The sequence below is a fragment of the Lolium perenne genome, chromosome 3 (assembly GCF_019359855.2).
Source record: "Lolium perenne isolate Kyuss_39 chromosome 3, Kyuss_2.0, whole genome shotgun sequence".
Classification (NCBI taxonomy): domain Eukaryota; kingdom Viridiplantae; phylum Streptophyta; class Magnoliopsida; order Poales; family Poaceae; genus Lolium; species Lolium perenne.
This window is the reverse complement of record NC_067246.2, coordinates 102,294,160-102,318,785: the sequence shown is the minus strand read 5'-3', so window position 1 is coordinate 102,318,785 and position 24,626 is coordinate 102,294,160. Positions and strand designations below refer to the sequence as shown.

General features: G+C 45.1%; 2 long non-coding RNA genes across 3 annotated transcripts; both read right to left on the bottom strand.

Moving 5' to 3' along the window:
* Nucleotides 1-285: 285 nt before the first annotated feature.
* On the bottom strand, nucleotides 286-3,497 carry LOC127342024 (uncharacterized). 2 transcript variants are annotated; one of them, XR_007876129.1, is made up of 3 exons: nucleotides 2,560-3,497; nucleotides 2,038-2,165; nucleotides 286-1,947 (listed from the first exon to the last, which is right to left on the bottom strand). It is a non-coding gene; the product is annotated as an uncharacterized lncRNA (long non-coding RNA). The 2 variants fall into 2 exon arrangements; XR_007876130.1 differs by having other exon boundaries at nucleotides 286-2,165.
* A 5,420-nt stretch (nucleotides 3,498-8,917) lies between these two features.
* On the bottom strand, nucleotides 8,918-11,196 carry LOC127342022 (uncharacterized). The gene is made up of 5 exons (XR_007876124.2): nucleotides 10,645-11,196; nucleotides 10,459-10,555; nucleotides 10,217-10,293; nucleotides 9,256-9,331; nucleotides 8,918-9,090 (listed from the first exon to the last, which is right to left on the bottom strand). It is a non-coding gene; the product is annotated as an uncharacterized lncRNA (long non-coding RNA).
* Nucleotides 11,197-24,626: the final 13,430 nt, after the last annotated feature.

Here is a 24,626-nt window from a genome sequence, read left to right as displayed (position 1 = left end):
AAGCATTCATTGTTTAAAATATACTAGGAAGTTTTTCACTTACACATGTGCACCCTTAATTTGACCAAAGCATTCATTGTTTAAAATATACTAGGAAGTTTTTCAGCGCGGCGACACGCCGCGCCCGTTATGGTAACATTTTTTATGATGAGATGTTGATTTGTTTTTTCATCGAAAAGGAAGAAGGCCGAGGGGATAGCAGCTTTCCTTCAGGCTTTGCCTGCTCTGATAAAGAATTCTGGCTCGGCCCGGGAAAGCATTGGCAACAATGATGAGATTGTCAGGTGAAGAATATAAGATGATATTATCTCAAAAAGAGAAAAAAAAACTTGAAACATAGAAGTTACACAGATCAGCTGTAGTTCAAAGAGAAAACACATATAACAGTTCCACATCGATTACAGGTTGTAGAACATAACTGCCAACGTAGGAGCAAGCCGAAACACTCGGAAACAACCATTACTGATTTCGGGGTTTCCTGTACAAAAAGCTCATGCGGACACAAGGTAGAAACTGCTACATGATATAGGTAGGTGCAACCAAACATTAATTCTTCGAATACCATCACGAAATTGAAAATTCCTAACCAAGAAGAGCACCTTATATACCTCAGCATCCAAGGTCCCTTGATGCTTCTCCTGCAACATGATTTTCAACTGTGATGCGAAAGCCACACCGTAAAAATATTAGTAAGTGCTGATTAGAGCTGAATTACTAATCAGTATTATTCAGTAAAATATAAGTTGTGATCTGAGATATGGATCATTTACTGTATAGGCTCTAAATTGTTGGAGAACAAAATAGTCTTAAAACTTTTGATTACAACAGAGAAAAAGGAATAGAATGGGCGAAACGTGAACTCGCTTCTTTTGGTAAACATTTAAAGTTCCTCGATAGAAATTCCTGAGTGATGAGAGCATATCACAGCCTTGCGCATTTGTTGTCGGCTGCCTACTGTAAGAATAATGGCATGCAAGATTTGATAGTAAATTAATCTTTACAAAGAAAATTAGAGAGCATTTGACCGAAGAAAAATCTTGGAATAGGAGAACAATAAAGTAGAAATTTTGTTCCGCCGTTGACCAGAAGAGGAAACATAACCAACGCCATAACTGACAATGCACACAATAGTTAAATCTATACCCCCCACGGAAATTACCCCTTCATTACCCTCGACAGCTTGTTCCTGATGCTCCCTTTGAGGCACTTATGATCCCAAGGCTTAACTCCTACACGGAACACAGTGATACATGAGAATGTCTGTGAATTGTAGAAGGAAAAGGTGCGACAGTCAAAAGAGCGATCAATAACATAGACTGAATAGCGATGCAACAGATGAGCAACCCGATTACCAATTTATGCGTTGAATAACAAATATTATAGATGGTTCATCTATGGAGTTACTGCAGAAAAACTAACAATGCCTAGCTTGCTTACAGTGGGAAAGTAAGGAAAAGAGGCACTTAATGGCAATGTGAAGAAATTTCACTTCAAGTGAGACTAAAATAAAGACTTCTTATCCCTGAGATACCCATGCCTGCTGTAAAAAAGAGACCAAGCTATCACAGATATCTATAGTTCAATCAAAAAACTGAACAACTTATCTTACTTGCCTAGCATTATGATTGGGTTAGAATGTGAGAGTGGTTACATATGTTTCATGCTATTGCATTTCCATCTGCTAATAATAATGGATATGCAGTGGAAGTAAGATTGAAATAACTTTCCCTACTTAGGAAACTTATAAGGTGTATGCAACCTTTGCTCGGAAGACCAAGATTCGCGGAACCAAATGAAGAGAACAGCCGTGTGGCTCGTGCTCCAACGAATTGACAAATACGTTTCTTATCTTGTCTCATGTGTTGATGATAAACAAATCAAGCCTTAACAACAGTGCGGCACAATCTTCGGACTGCTAGGAGCCTTATACCTTACTACTTGCCAGGTCTAAAATCAGCAAAACAAATTTGCATTAGGCTGAATAGAAACGCCCGAACAGAAGCTCAAGAAACCTCACAAGATCAATCTTTAGCATACCCGGAAGCTGCGTAGAACAGGACAAATGTTAGGCCTCGAGGAGAAAAAAAGATCTCGAAGCCAACATGTCCAAATTCTTTAAATATGTCACATTAGAATTTCCCGATCCGTGAATATGACTTCAGATCCTGCAAAAGCAACAACATAAAAAATAAATGGTGCATCAGATTCTGAATTGCTGGAATTATCAACTGAAGCAAGAGTAAAGAGAAGATGTGGATGAATAATAGTAAAAAACAGAGAAGGGGGGGGCACGAACAGCCATCTGATCTACTTCTGCAACGCTCTTGTGCATCAATTTGAGGGCAGAATATCTAGAATTGAAAAAAAAAGCAAGCAAGCGAGCCATCTGATCTACTTTTGCAGGGCTCCTATGCATCAATTAGAGAGCAGAATATCTAGACAAAGAAGAAAAAACCTAGCAAGCGAGCTAGGCTGTTGGGCTTCACGCACGCAGGGCAGCAGCCAGCAGGCATACGGCACAGAGGAAGGAAGTGAGGACCAGACGCGCGGGGGATTCACCGTGTTAGATGTTGTTGCGCACGCACGCAGCAGCGCGTCCGAGCGACGGCTGTCCTCACACGGGAAGTCCGGGAACTCGAAACCATTCGCGAGGGGCTGAGGGCGACCGCAAAGACGAAGCAGCTGGAAGTGGCGAACATACGGTGACTCGTCGCTGATGTTCAGAATATGCAAGATGCAGCAGTTTCGCCCCCCTCGCCGCGCCGCCCATCATTCTCTTCTCGGCAGAGGCGGAGCCAAACGCGGTGACCGAGCCCAGCCAGTCGACCTTCCCTCCAGCGGCTCCACCCCTGACCTTCTTGCCCCTATCCTATGCCGTCGCCGCCGGTGGTAACTTACCCCGCGGCCGCCTCCTATGAGCGAGTTGCTGGTGCGACGATCATACATCAGATCGGGCGAGCTGGGGGCAGCGAGGCGCATGGTGGGCTGGATGGAGGGCGCCGTGGCACATCCTGTCGGATCTCATCGGCTGGTCCGCCGGAGACCAGCAGCAGGGTTGGCCTCGCTCGGCGGGCCTCTCACCATCTTGTCGCAGGAGCACCCCTCCTAGCTGGCGCGGAGCCGTGGACTCCCCGCGACACGGCTAGGCGCTTGACGGCCATCTCCCTCCGACGTCGGAACCCTTCGGTCTGGCGCCCACGTACGTGAGGCGACGCGGACGCTGCTCCTCAAGGTACGGTTTCGCGACGCATCAGCCCATGGCCGTGCCGTCGGACGGCAGAACCAGCGAACCCCTCGGAGACGCAGGCGCAGGATCTGTGGGTCATCCCTACCATCGCGGCGGACCGCCTGAGTGGCGAATCCGTCGGATACGCTAGAGGAGCTTCAGGGGAGGCGGTGGAGATGGAAATTGGGTAGGGAGGGAGTCGATTGGGGAGCTCGTGGGAGAGGTGGAGAAGAGTGGGGGAGAAGAGTCGAGAGAGCTCCTCATTTGTTCATGGCGGGTCCTACGACCGCTTTGACCACACCAAGAAAATCACACGTAGTTTCTACGGGAACCAGCGTCCATCTACAGTAAAAGGTAGGCGTGTCAACCGTTGATTGGACAAAATTTCATAGGAGCAAAGTAAGAAAAAACCAAAAAAAACATGGTTTTAGCAGATAGGGTCAGCTTTAATATACTCCCTCCGGTTCATATTAATTGACTCTAATATGAATGTATTTAGACACATTTTAGTTCTAGATACATCCATATTGGAGTCAATTAATATGAATCGGAGGGAGTAGTATAATATAGGTAATAATATTTCACTCTCAATAAGAAGAGAGGCACCGAAACAATGTATTCGCGAACCTAGTAAAACTCTTGACACTATCCATGGGTTTAGAATTTATTTTGATTGGCAAAACTATACTTGGTTAGGATGCGACATTAGGTGCAACCATTTGAACATTTTATGATCATATTTGAAGTTGCAATGCTTTTGAAGATGAATTTGATATCCCTTCGGGCTTGTGAGCTCTTCAACTCAAGTTTATTTCTCACTATTGTTCTTTTATCACTTTGTCACTCGATGGCGAGTAACAACTAAGCTTGGGGACGTTGATAGCTGATGCGTGTAGTTGACACGTCCGTTGGGAACCCCAAGAGGAAGGTGTGATGCGCATAGCGGCAAGTTTCCCTCAGTAAGAAACCAAGGTTTAATCAAACCAGTAGGAGTCAAGAAGCACGTTGAAGGTTGATGGCGGCGGGATGTAGTGCGGCGCAACACCAGAGATTCCGGCGCCAACGTGGAACCTGCACAACACAACCAAAGTACTTTGCCCCAACGAAACAGTGAGGTTGTCAATCTCACCGGCTTGCTGTAACAAAGGATTAACCGTATTGTGTGGAAGATGATTATTTGCAGAAAACAGTAAAACAAGTATTGCAGTAGATTGTATGCGATGTAAAGAATAGGACCGGGGTCCACAGTTCACTAGAGGTGTCTCTCCCATAATATAAAAGCATGTTGGGTGAACAAATTACAGTCGGGCAATTGACAAATAGAGAGGGCATAACAATGCACATACATGACATGATAAATATAGTGAGATTTAATTGGGCATTACGACAAAGTACATAGACCGCTATCCAGCATGCATCTATGCCTAAAAAGTCCACCTTCAGGTTATCATCCGAACCCCTTCCAGTATTAAGTTGCAAAACAACAGACAATTGCATTAAGTATGGTGCGTAATGTAATCAATAACTACATCCTTAGACATAGCATCAATATTTTATCCCTAATAGCAACAGCACATCCACAACCTTAGAACTTTCTCACATCCTGCATTCAATGGAGGCATGAACCCACTATCGAGCATAAATACTCCCTCTTGGAGTTAAGAGCAAAAACTTGGCCAGAGCCTCTACTAATAACGGAGAGCATGCAAGATCATAAACAACACATAGGTAATAACTTGATAATTAACATAACATAGTATTCTCTATCCATCGGATCCCGACAAACACAACATATAGTATTACAGATAGATGATCTTGATCATGTTAGGCAGCTCACAAGATCCAACAATGAAGCACAATGAGGAGAAGACAACCATCTAGCTACTGCTATGGACCCATAGTCCAGGGGTGAACTGCTCACTCATCACTCCGGAGGCGACCATGGCGGTGAAGAGTCCTCCGGGAGATAAATCCCCTCTCCGGCAGGGTGCCGGAGGAGATCTCCAGAATCCCCCGAGATGGGATTGGCGGCGGCGGCGTCTCAGTAAGGTTTTCCGTATCGTGGCTCTCGATCGGGGTTTCGCGACGAAGACTATTTGTAGGCGGAAGGGCAGGTCAGGGGGCCACACGAGGGGCCCACACTATAGGTCGGCGCGGCCAAGGCCTGGGCCGCGCCGCCCTATGGTTTGGCCACCTCGTGGCCCCACTTCGTCTCCTCTTCGGTCTTCTCGAAGCTTCGTGGCAAAATAGAACCCTGGGCGTTGATTTCGTCCAATTCCGAGAATATTTCTTTACTAGGATTTCTGAAACCAAAAACAGCAGAAAACAGCAACTGGCACTTCGGCATCTTGTTAATAGGTTAGTTCCAGAAAATGCACGAATATGACATAAAGTGTGCATAAAACATGTAGATATCATCAATAATGTGGCATGGAACACAAGAAATTATCGATACGTCGGAGACGTATCAGCATCCCCAAGCTTAGTTCTGCTCGTCCCGAGCAGGTAAAACGATAACAAAGATAATTTCTGGAGTGACATGCCATCATAACCTTGATCATACTATTTGTAAACATATGTAATGAATGCAGCGATCAAAACAATGGTAATGACATGAGTAAACAAGTGAATCATAAAGCAAAGACTTTTCATGAATAGTACTTCAAGACAAGCATCAATAAGTCTTGCATAAGAGTTAACTCATAAAGCAATAAATCAAAGTAAAGGTATTGAAGCAACACAAAGGAAGATTAAGTTTCAGCGGTTGCTTTCAACTTGTAACATGTATATCTCATGAATAATTGTCAACATAGAGTAATATAATAAGTGCAATATGCAAGTATGTAGGAATCAATGCACAGTTCACACAAGTGTTTGCTTCTTGAGGTGGAGAGAGATAGGTGAACTGACTCAACATAAAAGTAAAAAGAATGGTCCTTCAAAGAGGAAAGCATCGATTGCTATATTTGTCCTAGAGCTTTTATTTTGAAAACATGAAACAATTTTGTCAACGGTAGTAATAAAGCATATGAGTTATGTAAATTATATCTTACAAGTTGCAAGCCTCATGCATAGTATACTAATAGTGCCCGCACCTTGTCCTAATTAGCTTGGACTACTGGATCATCGCAATACACATGTTTTAACCAAGTGTCACAATGGGGTACCTCCATGCCGCCTGTACAAAGGTCTAAGGAGAAAGCTCGCATTTTGGATTTCTCGCTTTTGATTATTCTCAACTTAGACATCCATACCGGGACAACATGGACAACAGATAATGGACTCCTCTTTAATGCATAAGCATGTGGCAACAATTAGTGTTCTCATATGAGATTGAGGATATATGTCCAAAACTGAAACTTCCACCATGAATCATGGCTTTAGTTAGGCCCAATGTTCTTCTCTAACAATATGTATGCTCCAACCATTAAGGTGGTAGATCTCTCTTACTTCAGACAAGACGGACATGCATAGCAACTCACATGATATTCAACAAAGAATAGTTGATGGCGTCCCCAGAAACATGGTTATCGCACAACAAGCAACTTAATAAGAGATAAAGTGCATAAGTACATATTCAATACCACAATAGTTTTTAAGCTATTTGTCCCATGAGCTATATATTGCAAAGGCGAATGATGGAATTTTAAAGGTAGCACTCAAGCAATTTACTTTGGAATGGCGGAGAAATACCATGTAGTAGGTAGGTATGGTGGACACAAATAGCATAGTGGTTGGCTCAAGGATTTTGGATGCATGAGAAGTATTCCCTCTCGATACAAGGTTTAGGCTAGCAAGGTTATTTGAAACAAACACAAGGATGAACCTGTGGGGACCCCGGACCAGCTGTCCGAAATTCCCTGTTATGTATACAGTTCACGATCCCATGATCAGTGCACCGTGAACACATAACCGAACTGATATCAAATTACACCATCCATTACAAAGCGGAATAAGAAAATTACAACATGGTCACATGACCAATACTTACATAATAGCCTCGAAGGGCCTAACGAAACATCAGAGTAGCATCATCACTTCAGCAGCGCAGTACCCAAGTCATCTGCCATAACCCTACAGGCAACTGACTGGGAAGACGTTCCTAGCTCGCATAGACGTCGCCAACTCCTTCGTTTGTCGAGTTCCTTCAAGTCTGGCCAAGTAAATAGCCAGGGACAAAGCCGTGAGTATATTTGGAATTGTACTCGCAAACCATCAAGAAAGATGCTAACAGAGCTAACTAAAAGAGACAAGAGAGGAAGAATAGTTTCTCTTGTGGATATAGCATGTGAAAGAGAATTGTTTTCTCTTGTGGATAAAGCATGCCGGCATCTCAAGTGATGCGGACACTTTGGTGGTCCTATGACATCTCTATATCTTTATTGAAGAAGAGTTCCTCTACATGAAAACACTAGGAAGGGTCACCCAATTTTGTTTCATTTTCCTCAACCATCTCCACATGGTCGGCACAACATCCTTCCCGTACCCTCCTGGTACTTCCAACACACGCATTTCCTTTGGAAATCATTTTCAAAACCAAAACTCGACACAGCTCGGTAACGGCCATCCCAACCGTCCATGACCGCGGACGCGGCTATTCGAATAGATTTTACTCTGCAGAGTTTGCACACTTTCACCACAACTATCCGGATACCTATCGTGTGGGCATCATCCCCGCATAACGACATATGCCACGACGGATACCCGGACATAACCTTTCGCCCATTCGACTTAACACGAGGTCCTACCCTATGGAGTATGTACCTCCCCGGCACCGTGGCAGCTCACCTCCTTTTGAGCATGGCTCCACCGCCAAGCCAGGAGACCCATAGTGTCTTCCGGATGGGTCAGCCCCGAAGGCCTCCCGTTATACTATTGTCCCAACCATGACAACCCGGACTCGGGGGTAACCGTACCCTTGTATAGTTGTGCGGTGCCTCATGCTAAGAAGAAAAAAACGTCAAGTTAAGCCCTGTGCCCACGTTGGAGTAGCTATGGTTGCGCTGTTTAGTTGTTCCGGGCGAATACAGAGAACCATGTGTCGTTTTTCTCAAAAACCCAAGTCACAAACACTTTCCTCTTTCCAACCATCTTTGTAAAGATCCTTCCCTTTCATAAACCATACGCTTGGGTAAGATTGCCTCACCCAAGGTTTTCATAAACATTTACAACAAGGTAAACCTTGAGGGGTTCCCAACCTAAAGTTTCATGATGGAACTAAGACACCATATGGCCGTGATGATAGTCATCATGCCAATAAGTAGTGGATATGGTGGAATCAAAATAGTCATACTTGCTTAAGATAAGCATGTATGTTGACAACAAAAGAGGGGAAATATTTTCAGATTTGTGGTGCTAACCCAACCAACACTAATGTAAGTGATGGTGATCAACAATAATAGACATACATAAGGTGGTTAGGCATACCCATCTCAATTTGAGAGTATACCTAGCTCATGAAGTGACTACCACTATACTAACAAAGGAGTATAGCGTGAGTTGTCAAGAGAGTTAGCATGATTAGGATAAGCATGTATGCCGACAAAATAGGATAGCATGACCATGATCATCATGCATCCCAACACTTACTATGACAACCATAAGATATGACCACTAATATTACCATGCTTGAGACCAAGCATGTATGACAATAATAAGGAGACCAACACACAGAGAATCAAGATGCTAAGGATAGCAACAAGGTGATATCAAAAGGGGACATCACAATCAGAGATCAATAGATGGCTTGCCTTGGCTTATTTGTCCCTGGACTTCTTCAACTCCATTAATATAAGAATCCCAACAACCATAAATAAAATCCTCGTCCGATTCCACTTCTTCTTCTTCTCCGGAATTGTTCGCATCTATCGCCGGAAAATATAAAGGAACACAATCAATCACATTGCATCATCAAGACAACATTCAACAATCAACAACTAACCATGCAGCCAAGGTATAACATATTAAGGACTTATAGATTCCACAAAACAACTCTAAGATTTTTAATTTAGAAAACCCCATTTATTTACCTAGTAAAGGTATGAGAGTATCACAACTTAGCAATTGCCTCTCTCGGTTATCACCATGGCATAAACCAAACATCCCCTGGTAGATAACATCATAAAGAGGACAAGAGCATTAGTTTGACATCAAATACATTCACAAAACATTTTCAAACATTTTTGGAAAAAGTAGAAAACAGTTTTCCTAACTTAGTTTGCTCACATAACCCAACATCCAAAATAGAAAGCAAACCATATTCCACATCATTTGAAAACTCAAGCTAAACAAAAGAGCTAATGTTAAGTTGCAGAGGTTTTGCTTTGCAAGCATAAAACAAAGGTTGCCCATCTTTACTAAAAAGAGTTGGTCAAGGGTTTTAGATAAACCGAAAGGTTTTGCTTCAACAACTCATGTAGCACACACATGTTATTTTTGGTAACCAATAAGCATGAACAGAGACTAACAGTATTTTTCCTAGAAGGCCAGTACTAATACAAGACTAACCCAATTGGATTCACTCAAAAATATTAATCCTGCAATTTTAGGAATTTCTTTGAATCTGACTGTACAGAAAACAAGATCTGTATGTCATAAATCGTAGAAAAATCCTAAAAATATGATACCACTAGCATTTGAAAGATATTTAAACAGAGATGCACACACAATTGGATTTGGATTCAAATTGTTTCTGAAACTCTCACAAATGGATTAACAAGGTTACTGCATGTCTATACCATTTGCTTTACCTCTGGAGTTACAGAACAGATAAAGGTTTGAAACTTGTTTGGGATGATTAAGAAAATATTCAGTAGCCCTACAGAACTGGAATCACTCAATTAGGTTCAAAAATGGATTTTTGGGGATTTAAAAGCTAACAGCCATGTCTGCAGAACACATAGAACAAGTTTAATTCACCACAAATCATACATAAATCCTAAAAATATGAGGTCAGATGCATCGGAAATGTATTGAAAAGCTGGTTCTTACCCAATTAGTTTCATTCCAAAATTCGTTTCCAAGCTCCTGGTTTAATTCGACAAAGTCAGATCTGACCAGATTTTGATCTGTGAACCATTTCAGTTTCAGGAGGTCAATCGAAGTGAAACCACCGCCAAAATGAAGGTATTGTAGAGAGCTTTCACCCGCAGTTGAGTTTGCTCAAAAAGGTTTTGCAAAACGGAACAAATCTAACAAACAGTGAATCTGCATGTTTCCAGAACTTTATTTACCAGGGAGTATCTGTAACGAATTTGAGGATGAGACCAACGCCAAGTTGTAGATCTTTTGAATACCTATCCGCGGAACTTTGAATCACTCGATTTGGATCTGCACACGAGATTTGGTAGATTTTACAAATTCGTACCAGAATCTGAAACAGCAAGATAGCAGAAATTACTGCAGGGATTTGGACGAACTTTGCTCAAGAACTTCAGATCTGAGGATTGCTCAAGCTTCTCCATGCTTGGATCAACATGCACCTGCATCAAGATCCAATCTTAGCAATGGAGGAAGAAGAAGATGAGATTAAACCATCTAGGGTTGGGGAGAAGATGGAGAGGGAGGCTCTCATGGTGAGGGGAAGCTTGAGGGAGAAGGGGAGCTTCATCTTGGTGGCTTTCCATGGCCATGGCCGGCCATGGAAGCTAGGGGAGCAGTATTTTCGTGGGGAGAGGTAGGAGAAGGGTGTGAGGGAGTGAGGGAATGAGTGGGGAGTGGAAAATGAGAGCCAAAGGTGGAGGTGGCCGGCCAAGGGGGGGTTTTATAGAGGGAGAGGGGTGGCTGCCTCCTTTTTTGATTGGCTAAGGTGGGTGGCTGTCCATTTAATGATTGGGTTAGGTGGGAGGCAAGTCTTGTGGAGGAAGAAAGTGAGGAGGAAAATGGCTGGCCGAAATTGTCATGCCAACATAATTGGCCGGCTCCATTTTTGCCAAACACAATGGAACAATGAGAGAGATGCACAACACTCATGTGTATAGTCCAAGACATGATGTTGAGGAGATGATGTCTATGAGTGACTTTGATGATGATAAGAATATGAGTAGATACATATAGATAAAAAGGGGTATGAAGGTGACATGTGCCATGAGAATAATCTCCACCACTCTGGTTGAGACCAACTTATGAAGAAGATAATTCTCGAGGTAGAGTTGATGAATAGAAGTTTTCATTTGAATTCAAAATTGAAAGGATTGGGATTGACCAAATGCAACAATGCATGAGCATGTCAAGATAGATGGGATGGTGATGGTGGTTTAGTCAATGATAGGGCAAGGTTAAGAGAGATGGTGAGTGAAATAACCATATACTCACAAGGATGAATATGGTGACATGAATCTCCAATTCATGAGGTCAAGGTGATGATGGAAAGAAATAGAGGAGTGAGATAGACATGAAGAAATATAAGTTGTTCTTCAAATAAGAGGTCAATTGGGAGTGATTTGGAAGTATCAAATGATCATCCATTTGATCAAAAATTGGAGGATGGAGGGGATACAATGTGGTGGATCAGAGATGTGCATAAGATGTGCAAGAGTTGCCATTTGAAAAAGAGTTTAATTGAAAGGTATGGGACACACCTCAATTGTCTAGAGACAATTGGGAATGAACTCAAGTGAAATGGAATTTTGAAGATGTTGAGAGAAAACTAGTTGGAACATAGGAGTTCAAAATATTCTACTTACTTTCTCAAGTAAGGTAGAGTTTTCTCAAACCTAAAATAAACAAGAAATGGTATAAATACCATAGCAAGCCTTTTTGTAAAAAGGAAAGCAAAATAGGAAGAAAAGTTTTAGAGACCAGTACTTGGTAGAAATGGGATGGAAAACAAAATCCATTTCAGTTCCTTGTTTTCTTTGAAGAAATATTTTGGGAAGATTTAATAAAACTAGAAGTAGTTTTGTGATCAAAACTAAAGAAGGAAAAACAATAGGGTGTTTGAGAAAGAAAGCTAATTTTAGGGAGGAGTGTTCTCAAGGGTAGATGATACCAAGTTTTGAATTAAGGATGATTTGAGCTAGATTTTCACAAAGAGGAATATTAAGATGACACACTCATGTTGCCATTAGGACAAGGGTTTGATGTAGTAAAAAGGAAAACAAGTTTTCCTAAGTCACATATGTGTTTTATTTTGGTGAGTTGTTTGTTTGACCACTAGAGGTGCTGATCTATGAGGCAGCTCAAGACAAAACTCAACAAGCAAATCAAGACAATTCATCTACCAACGTATCAAGGCAATTCATCATAACAAACAGATCAAGACAATTCATCTTAATTAGTCTAAAGAAAAAGTTTTTGTTCCCCCTAATTTTTGCACTAAGGACAATAAATCAAGGTTTCAAAATTGGGGTGTGACAGACTCTTCCACCCTTAAAATAATCTCGTCCCGAGATTACTAAGCGTAGAACTAGAGGGGTTGTAAAGTTCAACTAAAGTTAGACTCCATTCTTCTGTAGATGCACCATTGTTGAGATGGTCGTGGCTTCATCTTCTGGGAGGCATGATGGATTCCTGCTGATGGCGAGATTCATGAAGAGGTTGACTACTCCATGTAGGTGTTAGACCTGAAAATTCTAAGCAATCCTAGCGGGGGTTCAAGATTAGTGCACTCCAGCGGTGCTCTAGCAGGGTTGAAAACCTTTTAGAGTTAGCTTGATTTTAGTGGAAGACAAAGTCTTCCACCCTTAAAATTGTTTATCAGGGAGGGGCGTTAAAAACTGTAAGCTTCGGCCACGGGTCTTGTCGGGCGATTCTTGGAGAAGCCAGTGATCCCTCGTCTTGAGTCGAACATCTTCAGAGAGCGTTGTGTAGTCCACGACTTCGAGGGGAGTTAGTGCAATCCCATGTTTCCAACGGTGTTTTTAGAAAGGTTTAAAATTCTAGGGTTAGCTCCAACTTTTAGTGGAAGACGGAGTCTTCCACCCTTAAGATTTTTCATCGGGTTCTCGGAAAAACTCAGAGCTTCTGCCTTGTGGTTCTGCCTGGGGCTTCTGAAGAAGTCATCGATCTTCCGTATTCAGTTGAAGAACCTTCAGGGGCGACGTACAGACCACAACTTCAAGAGGCACTCACGGTGTTAACTAAACCGTTTGGGACATGCGGTGAGTTAGTACGTCGACGAAACGCCTGGTTGGTATCTATTTGAAGCACCAATAGGGGTCGTCGAAGACAATCTTCAGCTTGAGGGTCGATGCTGACTTCTACCAGCTAAGAAGTTAGCGGGTAACTACGCCTAAACTCTTGAGTCTTGAAGTATCTTCAGGAGCTTCACTTGATGAGGACCTGATGAACCATGTGATGTAGCTTGGATTTGACGCTATTGTTCGCTCAGCTCGTTAGACGGTGTGTTAGGGGGTGGTTTTCAAAAAGATATCCTCGAGGTTAGCGCGATTATACTCCAAGGTTAGACCAAGTTAGTATGTCTTCGCGCAGAGGTGTAGTCACTTATGAAGGTGCGGGCTTCTGCTTTCTTGGCATAGTAGAGATGCTCCAGCTGATCTTGAAAGTAGTCGGCGTGGATAGGGGTCTGGGTTAGTTTCTCTGACGGTTGAGAATCGATGGTTAACAGAGTTAACTTATCCAGTAACTAGCAGTTAGCAATACATCGGCGAGGCAAATCTTAATCCTAACATTACATGTGACACCCATACAACCATAACCAGAGACAAAATACCACTAACAGAGGCTACTGGTATTTTTCCTAGATGCACAGTAACAAAACAAGATCAACACAATTGGAATCATTCAAAAATATTTATTTTTCAATTTTTGAGACTCAAAATACTAACCAGAAACAGTGATCAAGTTTTATTTATTAAAAATCGCACAAAAATCCTAAAAATACAAGGTCAGTGACGTCTGAATGATAATTTCATACTGGTTCTAGTGCAATTGGAATCACATCAATCGGAGACACCAAACTATTTTTATTAGCAAAACAGTACACTGGCAGCTTTCCATTTTTAATTTCTGTTTCACAAATTTCAAACAATTAAAAAGGGCGGGAACGTCTAAATAGCAAGACATACATGCACACAGCAAACAGATACAAACACTCAAGGCAGCACACTAGGGAACTACAAGCAATCATCACACCAGACATGGTACTCTAAGTACCCAAGGATGCCTAATACGTAGGGGTAGCTCAATCAAAGCGATTGAGTTTTGTCCTATCCATCCTATAGGTTTGGAGCTGGTCGCATATGTTGACGTCTTCATATCACCAACATCAGCTTCAACTTGGGTCCTTGTAGCAGTTGGTAGTGAAGGGGTCGGGTGTTGAGTCATTGATGATGAGGCGAAGGAGGAAACTGTGTAGAACATCTAGTCTCGACATCCCGGAAATATGAGGTCTTCGAAGAGGTAGCTGTTGAGGTGCTCCCGAAGGCGGCAACTTCTGGTGGCTGGCCTAAAAAGTACTAGTCAAGAACTGAGGACTTGATCCCAGACGACTGCAAAAAGTGCAAGTCCATGGAGGAACAAGGTCAGCTCCTTGACATACTTTGGTGACAACCAAAGACATGATCTTATTATTCTTTTATGTGCACACTAAGTCGGCGTCCGATCTTCAATAGTTGTCGTTGGAGATACGTGAGACTTCAAAAAAAAGTTGATCCATCTTCGACTTCGAGTCTCCGGTCTGAGTTGGGGACATCGTCCAACATGTAGGTTTGAAGTGGTTGAGACAGTAGAGCAAGAATTTTCGAACCTTTTTATAAAGCGGAGAGGTAAGAATTTAGAAGTTTTGAATAAATAAGAGGAGTAGAAGCTATACTTCCGACTGAAGAAACAATTTGTTTCATAAATATTTTTCCCCAAGTAATGGTTTCCTAACTAACGTCCATGCTAACTAAGGTCTCCTACAGTCAGGATAGCTCTGATACCAGCTCTGTGGGGACCCCGGACCAGCTGTCCGAAATTCCCTGTTATGTATACAGTTCACGATCCCATGATCAGTGCGCCGTGAACACATAACCGAACTGATATCAAATTACACCATCCATTACAAAGCGGAATAAGAAAATTACAACATGGTCACATGACCAATACTTACATAATAGCCTCGAAGGGCCTAACGAAACATCAGAGTAGCATCATCACTTCAGCAGCGCAGTACCCAAGTCATCTGCCATAACCCTACAGGCAACTGACTGGGAAGACGTTCCTAGCTCGCATAGACGTCGCCAACTCCTTCGTTTGTCGAGTTCCTTCAAGTCTGGCCAAGTAAATAGCCAGGGACAAAGCCATGAGTACATTTGGAATTGTACTCGCAAACCATCAAGAAAGATGCTAACAGAGCTAACTAAAAGAGACAAGAGAGGAAGAATAGTTTCTCTTGTGGATATAGCATGTGAAAGAGAATTGTTTTCTCTTGTGGATAAAGCATGCCGGCATCTCAAGTGATGCGGACACTTTGGTGGTCCTATGACATCTCTATATCTTTATTGAAGAAGAGTTCCTCTACATGAAAACACTAGGAAGGGTCACCCAATTTTGTTTCATTTTCCTCAACCATCTCCACATGGTCGGCACAACATCCTTCCCGTACCCTCCTGATACTTCCAACACACGCATTTCCTTTGGAAATCATTTTCAAAACCAAAACTCGACACAGCTCGGTAACGGCCATCCCAACCGTCCATGACCGCGGACGCGGCTATTCGAATAGATTTTACTCTGCAGAGTTTGCACACTTTCACCACAACTATCCGGATACCTATCGTGTGGGCATCATCCCCGCATAACGACATATGCCACGACGGATACCCGGACATAACCTTTCGCCCATTCGACTTAACACGAGGTCCTACCCTATGGAGTATGTACCTCCCCGGCACCGTGGCAGCTCACCTCCTTTTGAGAATGGCTCCACCGCCAAGCCAGGAGACCCATAGTGTCTGTTGACTGCCAAAACCCACCGGCGGGCAGCGACTGTCAACACTAGTAGAGCCGGGAAGAGCCTAGAGCTGCGGCTGGCTGAGACCCCTCCGAGCGACGGCCCGCAATGCTCTTCTGGTCACACGCGGCGATGCGAAGTGCAAGGGCGTGCCACCTGACCTATACCTGGTCAGGAAGGTGATGGGGATGCCTCGCTTAGTTTCCTGCATGGCATACACGTAAACATTAAATACGAGCCTCGATCGGCTCTCAGGTTATCCTGTGAATCGGCTCAAAGAGCCGATCCACCCATGATTCGTACGGGGTGCACGAATACTTGGTGATCCTGCTTGATCAAGATAAAGCTAATTAGATCTACGACGATTTAGGGTTTTCACCGCATAATCGGATCATCCTACTCCAGGTTGGGCCTCGCGGCCACGCACGGTGCTCATAAGCCGATCCTAAACAAGGCCTAAAAACCAACATGAAGTTGATCCTCGGAACATCCTGTTTAGGACTTGCGAACGCCACCCTACGTGCCGCTGGATCCTCCCCCCCCTTTGTAAGGCCTAACTATTGCAGATATTAAACTAATCCTTGCAGAACAAGGAGCAATCGTAACGGATCAGATCTACTAGATGATGAACAAGCAGGGTGCCGCCCCCACACCTGAGATAGGCGTGAGGGCGGCTAGACATGCAAGGGTTGCACTACGTAAGCATGTTATACGAAGAGCTATGCTAACCCTAACACATCTATGATAACTACGTTGCTCGCCATCAAAGACGCTTCAGTACGAGCAATGCATGAACAACGTGGAGCTTGTGCTGCCTAGATCGCAAGATGCGATCTAGGCAGCATGTCGCTTACCTGGTAGAAACCCTCGAGACGAAGGAGTTGGCGATGCGCCGAGATTGGTTTGTTTTGGGTTGAACGTGAGTTGTTGTTTATTCCATAAACCCTAGATACATATTTATAGTCCAGGGGACTTTCTAACGTGGGAATATCCCATCGTGCACGATACAAACTCTAACTTTTGATCTAAGATATAATCTACTATAACTAAAGATACACGGGCAATCTAGCCCAAATTCTCCGTGCAAGGCCGTTTCAGAGATCCTCCACGTGTAATCCTTCAAGCCCATCTCCTTTACGGCCCACCTCTGGATTTGACCAAAATCTGGTGATAACACATGCCCCCCTGGTTTTGGAAATAATTTTTCCAAAATCATTATGCTTTCCTTCGTCGGGTCATGTCGTGGCAGAGCAGAGCTGTTGCAGTATCCGTTATCATTATGCCCTGTCTTCTCAGCTTTTCTGCAAAATTCGATAGCTCCGGCGTCATCTCCTTGGAAACTGTAATGACATTAAATTTCCACCAGGCTTCTCATTATTTAACTGTGCCGATCAATTAGCTTTCTTCATCCCCTTCCTCTGTTCCAGCCATCGGCACCCAAAAAACCCTCTTCTCCCCCAGCCATGTCTTCCTCTTCCTCCTCCTTCTCAAACCTCTTCCCCCAATCCTCGCCGAAGAAGAAGAACGAGGACAAGCCTCATTCCGAGGTGAACCCCCTCTCCTCCGATAATGAGAAGAAAGAAGGAGAAGTAGCGAAGGCCAAGACCTCCCCTTCCACCAAGCTCCCGCCGAAGAAGCGCTCGCGTATGTGGGCGGACAGCGAGGACGAAGATGACGAGGAGGAAGGAGAAGAGGAGGAGGAAGATGAATCTTCCTCTTCCGCCGGGTACCCGCCAACCAAGCGCTTCCGCTCCTGGGCGGACAGCGAGGAGGATGATGATGACGAGGAGGAAGAGGCTCCGGCCACGGGCTGGGGCAGCAGCGACGAGGAGCTCCCTGGGAGCAGCGCCGACGACATCGACGGCGGCGACGACGAGGACAGCGACGACTAGTAGAATAGGACTAGTAGTAGCAGTGCACTAGGCACTAGATCCCTCTTTTGAGAGCCATCGGCTCTTTCTTGTAAAGCCGCTCCTCTGAATTAATGAAATCGGTCTTTTGATTCAGCCTTCAATTATTCCAATTTCATTCCTTCCGCCTGTCATGCCAAGACCGATAGCAATGTATCGGATTCCTCTTCTTTTGGACGCCCATGAAGCTGGACTCCCATGTCGATTAGCTCATAGGCCAAGAACTTCTCAATTTCAGGCTGCGATTTGGTGTCTGACTATAATTTTCCGCAATCCCTTAGCCGATGACTACTCATCGGCTATTTTGAGAATCTAGTCCCTTTCCTCCTCTTGTAGCGACAGGACGGTCCAAACTTGCAAAAAACCGACGGCCTCCTATCCCGATTCAGAGGAGATCACAATGCAGGGCCAGTCGACGCGACTTCAATTGGCTCTCCAAAACAGAGAAGCCACCAAGCCAGCTGCCCCCCGAGTCTCAGTCGAGGCAAGAACGGTAATGGATCAACCGAATGTGCCGCCTATGCAGAGTTAGCCGATTTCAACAAATCGGCTCCCCAAAGCAGAGAACCTTCAGGGTGAGCTGCCCCCCGAGCTTCTTCAGTCTACTTCGCGCCTTGGTCAGATCGGCTCCTTTCCTTTGGTGGAATTGATACAACCTGGTCATGATCTCACGAACTGCCCAGCTGAAGAGAGAATCCGGAGGTCTTTGAAGAGAGGATCTACCTCCTGCTCTTGGGTCGATGGCCACGTATCGGCTTCGTTCCTTAGTTCTGAAGTCGATGCCCTTGCATCGGCTATAAAAATTTTTTTTATTTGGCCGATTTTTCTTAATCGGCCCCCAATGTTCCACTGCACGCATGTCTGCATGTGCCTATCTGCACATGTTCATCTGATTATATGCCCCCCGAGCCGAATCTGCCAAATGACTGCAGATATCGGCTTTCATGGTTAGTCAGGGCACTGCACTTGCACGTCGGCTTCGCAAAGATTCATGCTGACTTTCATCTGCCGACGTGGCCGCCGCCCAGTGGATCGTTGATGAACACAAGCAGAATATGTGCAGAGGATAATTTTTGGCCGATTGCTGGAACCGGCCTCCACATTGCTTGTTCGATGAAGGTTTTGTAATGTTCCTCCATAAATTTTTTTGGGGCCGATCACAAGGATCAGCCTCGCCCAGTTTGCTCATTGGTTTAATCTTGCTACTCGGTCAGGCTGGATAAAACCAACCCAACCTCTGACTTGATGCGCCTGCTGTTGTCCACCTTGAGTGCATCGTATAATCATGGAGCACTAAGCTCTGTCGGCAAGACGAGCACCATGTTTGTGCCAGCCGATGCTTCATCATCGGCCTTCTTTTGCTTTGGACGCCACTCCATTCTCCGTGGACGTCCTTCTTCATCCAGGGCTCGCTGAACCTTTGCAGCCAGATCAGGCCGTGCCTTCCTTAGCGTATGCAGGTATAACCTTTCGGCTTCCTCCAGGCCGCGCAACCGCTGAACTCTGCGCTTTTGTGAACGGCTGAGTCCGTCAGGGCACCACCTTGGACGGTGGTACCTGTCTTCTTCTTCTTTTGGTCCCTCGTCTTCGGAATCCTCAAGATCTGCCCACCGAGGGGACTCAGCACGTTTGCTCTGTGGTGGGAGAGGCCCTAATCGCTCGAACACAGACACGTTGGCTGCCTCCTTCTTCTTCTTGTTGCATTCTGGGCAATTGCCGATTGTGGGCAATCGGCTCATTCCTGAATCCCAGCAGTGTCTAAAGAAAGGGCAGTCCCAGTGTCTGGCGTTGTCATCCTGCTCCCTTGATGTGTCCGTGGCACGGCGCTCGTGCTCCTCCTCATCGCGATTCTGCCGACGATGTCTTCTGGCTTCTCTAGCCAGACGATCTCCTTCATCATAGTTGGACCGTCGGCGTTGGTCATACTGACTCACATATTTGTTGAGGAGGTGATCAGAGAGGGGTCGTTGATATCTTATGTTCTTCACTTCTCCCTCTGTGACGTAGCGCTTGCCATCATGATGGAGCCGATCGCGTGGAGCGGCCTCCTCTGTATCCTTGCTATGAGAGCAGCTGCCCTCATCTCCATCTTTGCCAGAGTGGTTCCCAGGTCCTACCATGTTGATGCTGAACGAGGGACCTGGCTGGCAACCCTCAGGGTAGGTGATTTCCACCATGTTAACGGCGGGGAAGGGTTGGGTGCCGACCTTCATGGCGTACTGGTTGAAAATTAGACGCCCCTTCTCTATCGCCGCTTGGATGTGCTGACGCCACACCCTGCAGTCGTTGGTGGCATGGGAAAGCGAGTTGTGGAATTTGCAGTACGGCTTTCCATTCAGCTCTTGCGCCGTGGGGAACTTGAGACCTTCAGGAATCGTCAACTGTTTCTCCTTGAGCAGGAGGTCGAAGATTTGTTCAGTCTTGGTCACGTCAAAATCAAATCCCCTGGGCGGCCCTGGTGGCTTTACCCATTTGCAGGATACGGGGGTTCCTCCCCGAGTCCACTCAGCCACTGCTACTTCTTGGTCTCCTGCAGGAACTTCGTCTTCCTCTGCATCGATCAGGACTACTGCACGCTTGAACTTGTCTTGGTACAGGTCCGGGTGGCGCTGTTCATATGCTGATAGTTTCTGAACCATGTGCGCCAGCGAGGGATAATCTGCTTGGGAGGCCATGTCCTTGAGCTGTGTTGCAAGGCCAGCTACTGCCAACTCGATCGCTTCCTTTTCAGCTTATACGAACCGAATAACATCGGTTCCTAAGATTTCTGAAGCGCTGGATGTACTCGTCACCGTTTCTCCGCTTCGACGTAGTTGTGCGAGATCGGCAATGCGAGACACCTCAGCGTCTGAAGGGGATTGCATATGGAACTGCTCGTCCAATTGCTTCCAAGATCGGATGGAGTTTGTCGGCAAAGAGGTGTACCATCCAAAAGCCGATCCCGTGAGGGACCGTGAAAAGAGCCTCAAGCATAGCTGATAAGACACTGAAGCCGGTCCAAGTAGCGCCAAATATCGGCCGACGAGATCGATGGAGATGGAGCCATCTGTACCACTCAATTTCCAGAAGTCAGCGAGCCGATATTTAGGTGGCAGCGGGATCATCTCGTACTCGTCGGGGTACGGCTTGGAATAGCCGATTGCCCTTCTTTTCGGCACCATGCCGAACTGGTCTCTCAGTATGGTACTGATCTGATCCGCTGTGCTGGCTGTAGGAGTCGCACTTTGAAGATTCGCCGGGGTGGCGTACTTAGCCAGCCATGTTTGCTTTTCCAGCTCTGAGCCAACTGCAGGAGCTGGGCTCTGGAGTTTCGTCGGGGTGGCGTACTTAGTTAGCCACGTCTGCTTCTCAAGCTCTGTCGCTGACGTTCCTCCTGTTTGCGCCGGAGTCCCTGACGTTGTGGCCTGGTTTGAGAGTGGCCAGTTGCCACAATCTGGCACATACGTGCACGCGTATCCTTGAGGGATCTCCTTAGGCGCCTCAGCCAAGAACTGGTAGTCACTAGGGTCACCACCGATCTTGTAGACGACGAATGCCGGTGTAGCCGGCACTTCAGGTGGTGCTGCCAACGCATATGGCAGCGGTGGACAGGACTGGAGTGGCAACTCTCCTTGATGCGTCCCGAGAGCTGGTCCTGACGGCGAGTACTGGTGGCTCATGATCTCCTGGATCACGCGCAGAGCGAGACGCTCCAACACGTTGACCAAGTTTTTAGAGTGGCGGTGTAGCGAGTGAGCCACCAAGTAGTTGATCTCCTGCCGCAGGCCCCTGGTGCGTTCCTCCGACGGGGCAGAGAGATCTATCCCATCGAGTGCACCTTGCGGTGAGAATCCCTTCCATCTGATGCCATGGGAACGGGTTCTCTGAAAAGAGCCGATGAGGTCGGCTTCGAGGGTGACCTTGATCTCGTCATATCGCTTCTTGAGCTCGTCAGGCAGCTCCTCGTAGGTGACTGGCGTGCCATCCGCCATCTCAGATGTAGATGGCGATGTGGTTGATGTAGACGATTGTCCCACCGAGCGTGCCAGAATGTGTTGACTGCCAAAACCCACCGGCGGGCAGCGACTGTCAACACTAGTAGAGCCGGGAAGAGCCTAGAGCTGCGGCTGGCTGAGACCCCTCCGAGCGACGGCCCGCAATGCTCTTCTGGTCACACGCGGCGATGCGAAGTGCAAGGGCGTGCCACCTGACCTATACCTGGTCAGGAAGGTGATGGGGATGCCTCGCTTAGTTTCCTGCATGGCATACACGTAAACATTAAATACGAGCCTCGATCGGCTCTCAGGTTATCCTGTGAATCGGCTCAAAGAGCCGATCCACCCATGATTCGTACGGGGTGCACGAATACTTGGTGATCCTGCTTGATCAAGATAAAGCTAATTAGATCTACGACGATTTAGGGTTTTCACCGCATAATCGGATCATCCTACTCCAGGTTGGGCCTCGCGGCCACGCACGGTGCTCATAAGCCGATCCTAAACAAGGCCTAAAAACCAACATGAAGTTGATCCTCGGAACATCCTGTTTAGGACTTGCGAACGCCACCCTACGTGCCGCTGGATCCTCCCCCCCTTTGTAAGGCCTAACTATTGCAGATATTAAACTAATCCTTGCAGAACAAGGAGCAATCGTAACGGATCAGATCTACTAGATGATGAACAAGCAGGGTGCCGCCCCCACACCCGAGATAGGCGTGAGGGCGGCTAGACATGCAAGGGTTGCACTACGTAAGCATGTTATACGAAGAGCTATGCTAACCCTAACACATCTATGATAACTGTAACACCCCAACTTTTTGCAAGCTTGTTTAATTATCCATAGTGCAAAAATTAGGGGGAACAAAAACTTTTTCTATAGACTAATTAATATGAATTGCCTTGATCTGTTTGTTATGATGAATTGCCTTGATCTGTTGGTAGATGAATTGTCTTGATTTGCTTGTTGAGTTTTGTTTTGAGCTACCCTTCATAATAACACCTCTAGTGGTTAAACAAGCAACTCACTAAATAAAACACATGTGTGGCTTAGGAAGAATTGTTTTTCTTTTTTACTACATCAAACCTCCCTCCTGATGGCAACATGAGTGTGCCTACTTATAAGATTCCAACTTTGGCAGTTGATCTCTTAGCACCCACAACTGTTTTTGGTAACCTCAGTGCATGGATCTCTTCTATACAACACCCTCTGCAACTTCCACATCTTACATGTCACATCCTCCACTTGCAACTCTTATAATCACTTGATCTGGTATCCTATCCAATGTTTCAGCACCAGATCACTTCTTCCTCTTTTACCTCTTGTGTTTATTTAATCCAAGTTTAATATCCACAAAACCAAGAGTAGGTATGATGGGTACATTTTGTAGCCACCATCTACCCTTGAGAACACTCCTTCCTAAATTAGTTCTCCTCCTCAAAAACCCTATTGTTTTCCTTCTATAGTTTTGATCACAAAACTACTTCCAGTTTATTAAGTATTTTTCAGAAATTTTCTTCAAACAAAACAAAGAACTAAAATGGGTTTTGTTTTTCATCCCATTTCTACCAAGTACTGATTTCTAAAACATACTCTCTATTTTGTTTTGTTTTTAACAAAAGGCTTGTTTATGGTACCTATACCATTTCTTGTCTACTTTAAATTTGAGAAAAACTCTACTTCACTTGAGAAAGTAAGTCGAACATTTTGAACCCCTATGTTCCAACTAGTTCTCTCTCAACATTTTCAAACTCCATTACACTTGAGTTCATTACCAATTGCCCCTAGACAATTGAGGTGATTCAAATACTTTTCAAATGGCAATTCTTGCACATCTTATGCACACCTCTGATCTACCACATTGTATTCTCCATCCTCCAACTCTTGATCAAGTAGATGATCTCTTGATACTTTCTATTGGACTCCCTTCAACTAAACCCTAGACTCAGAGAGTATTTCAAACCACTCCCAATTGACCTCTCATTGGTAGAGCAACTTATATTTCATCATACCCGTCTCAACCCTCTATTCTTTCCATCATCACCTTGACCCCATGAATTCATAATTTATGTCACCATATTCATCATTGTGAGTATATGGTTACTTCACTCACCATCTCTCATAGCCTTGATCTACCATTGTCTAAATCACCATCACCGCCATCATATCTTAGACACATCTTTTATCAGGACAGAATGCCACCACCATCTACACTTTAGCACCCTTGTTCATTGTTATCACTTCACCTAAAATTCTATATCTCTTTAGGCCACCATTTTTGTTAAATGTGAGACACTCAACCTTGGGTGTCATGCATGTGTGGCAATACTCTCTTGATGGTCACTTGTGCATGGCCACAATCTTGGCCGGCCATGCCATGCATGGCACACAAGCATCATGCTTCTCCATCTCTCTCTCTCCCTCACATAGTTATTCCACCTTGGGAAGCATCTCCTCCTTTGTCCCTTCCCAATGCCACTAATAATTTCAGCTTGGGTCAAATTTCCCTTCCCCAAGCCAGCCACCCACCTCCACCAATCAAAGAGGAGGCAGCCAACCCTCTCCCTCTATAAATAGAGCTTGGCCGGCCACCTCCTCATCTTTGGCTTCTCACTTTGAC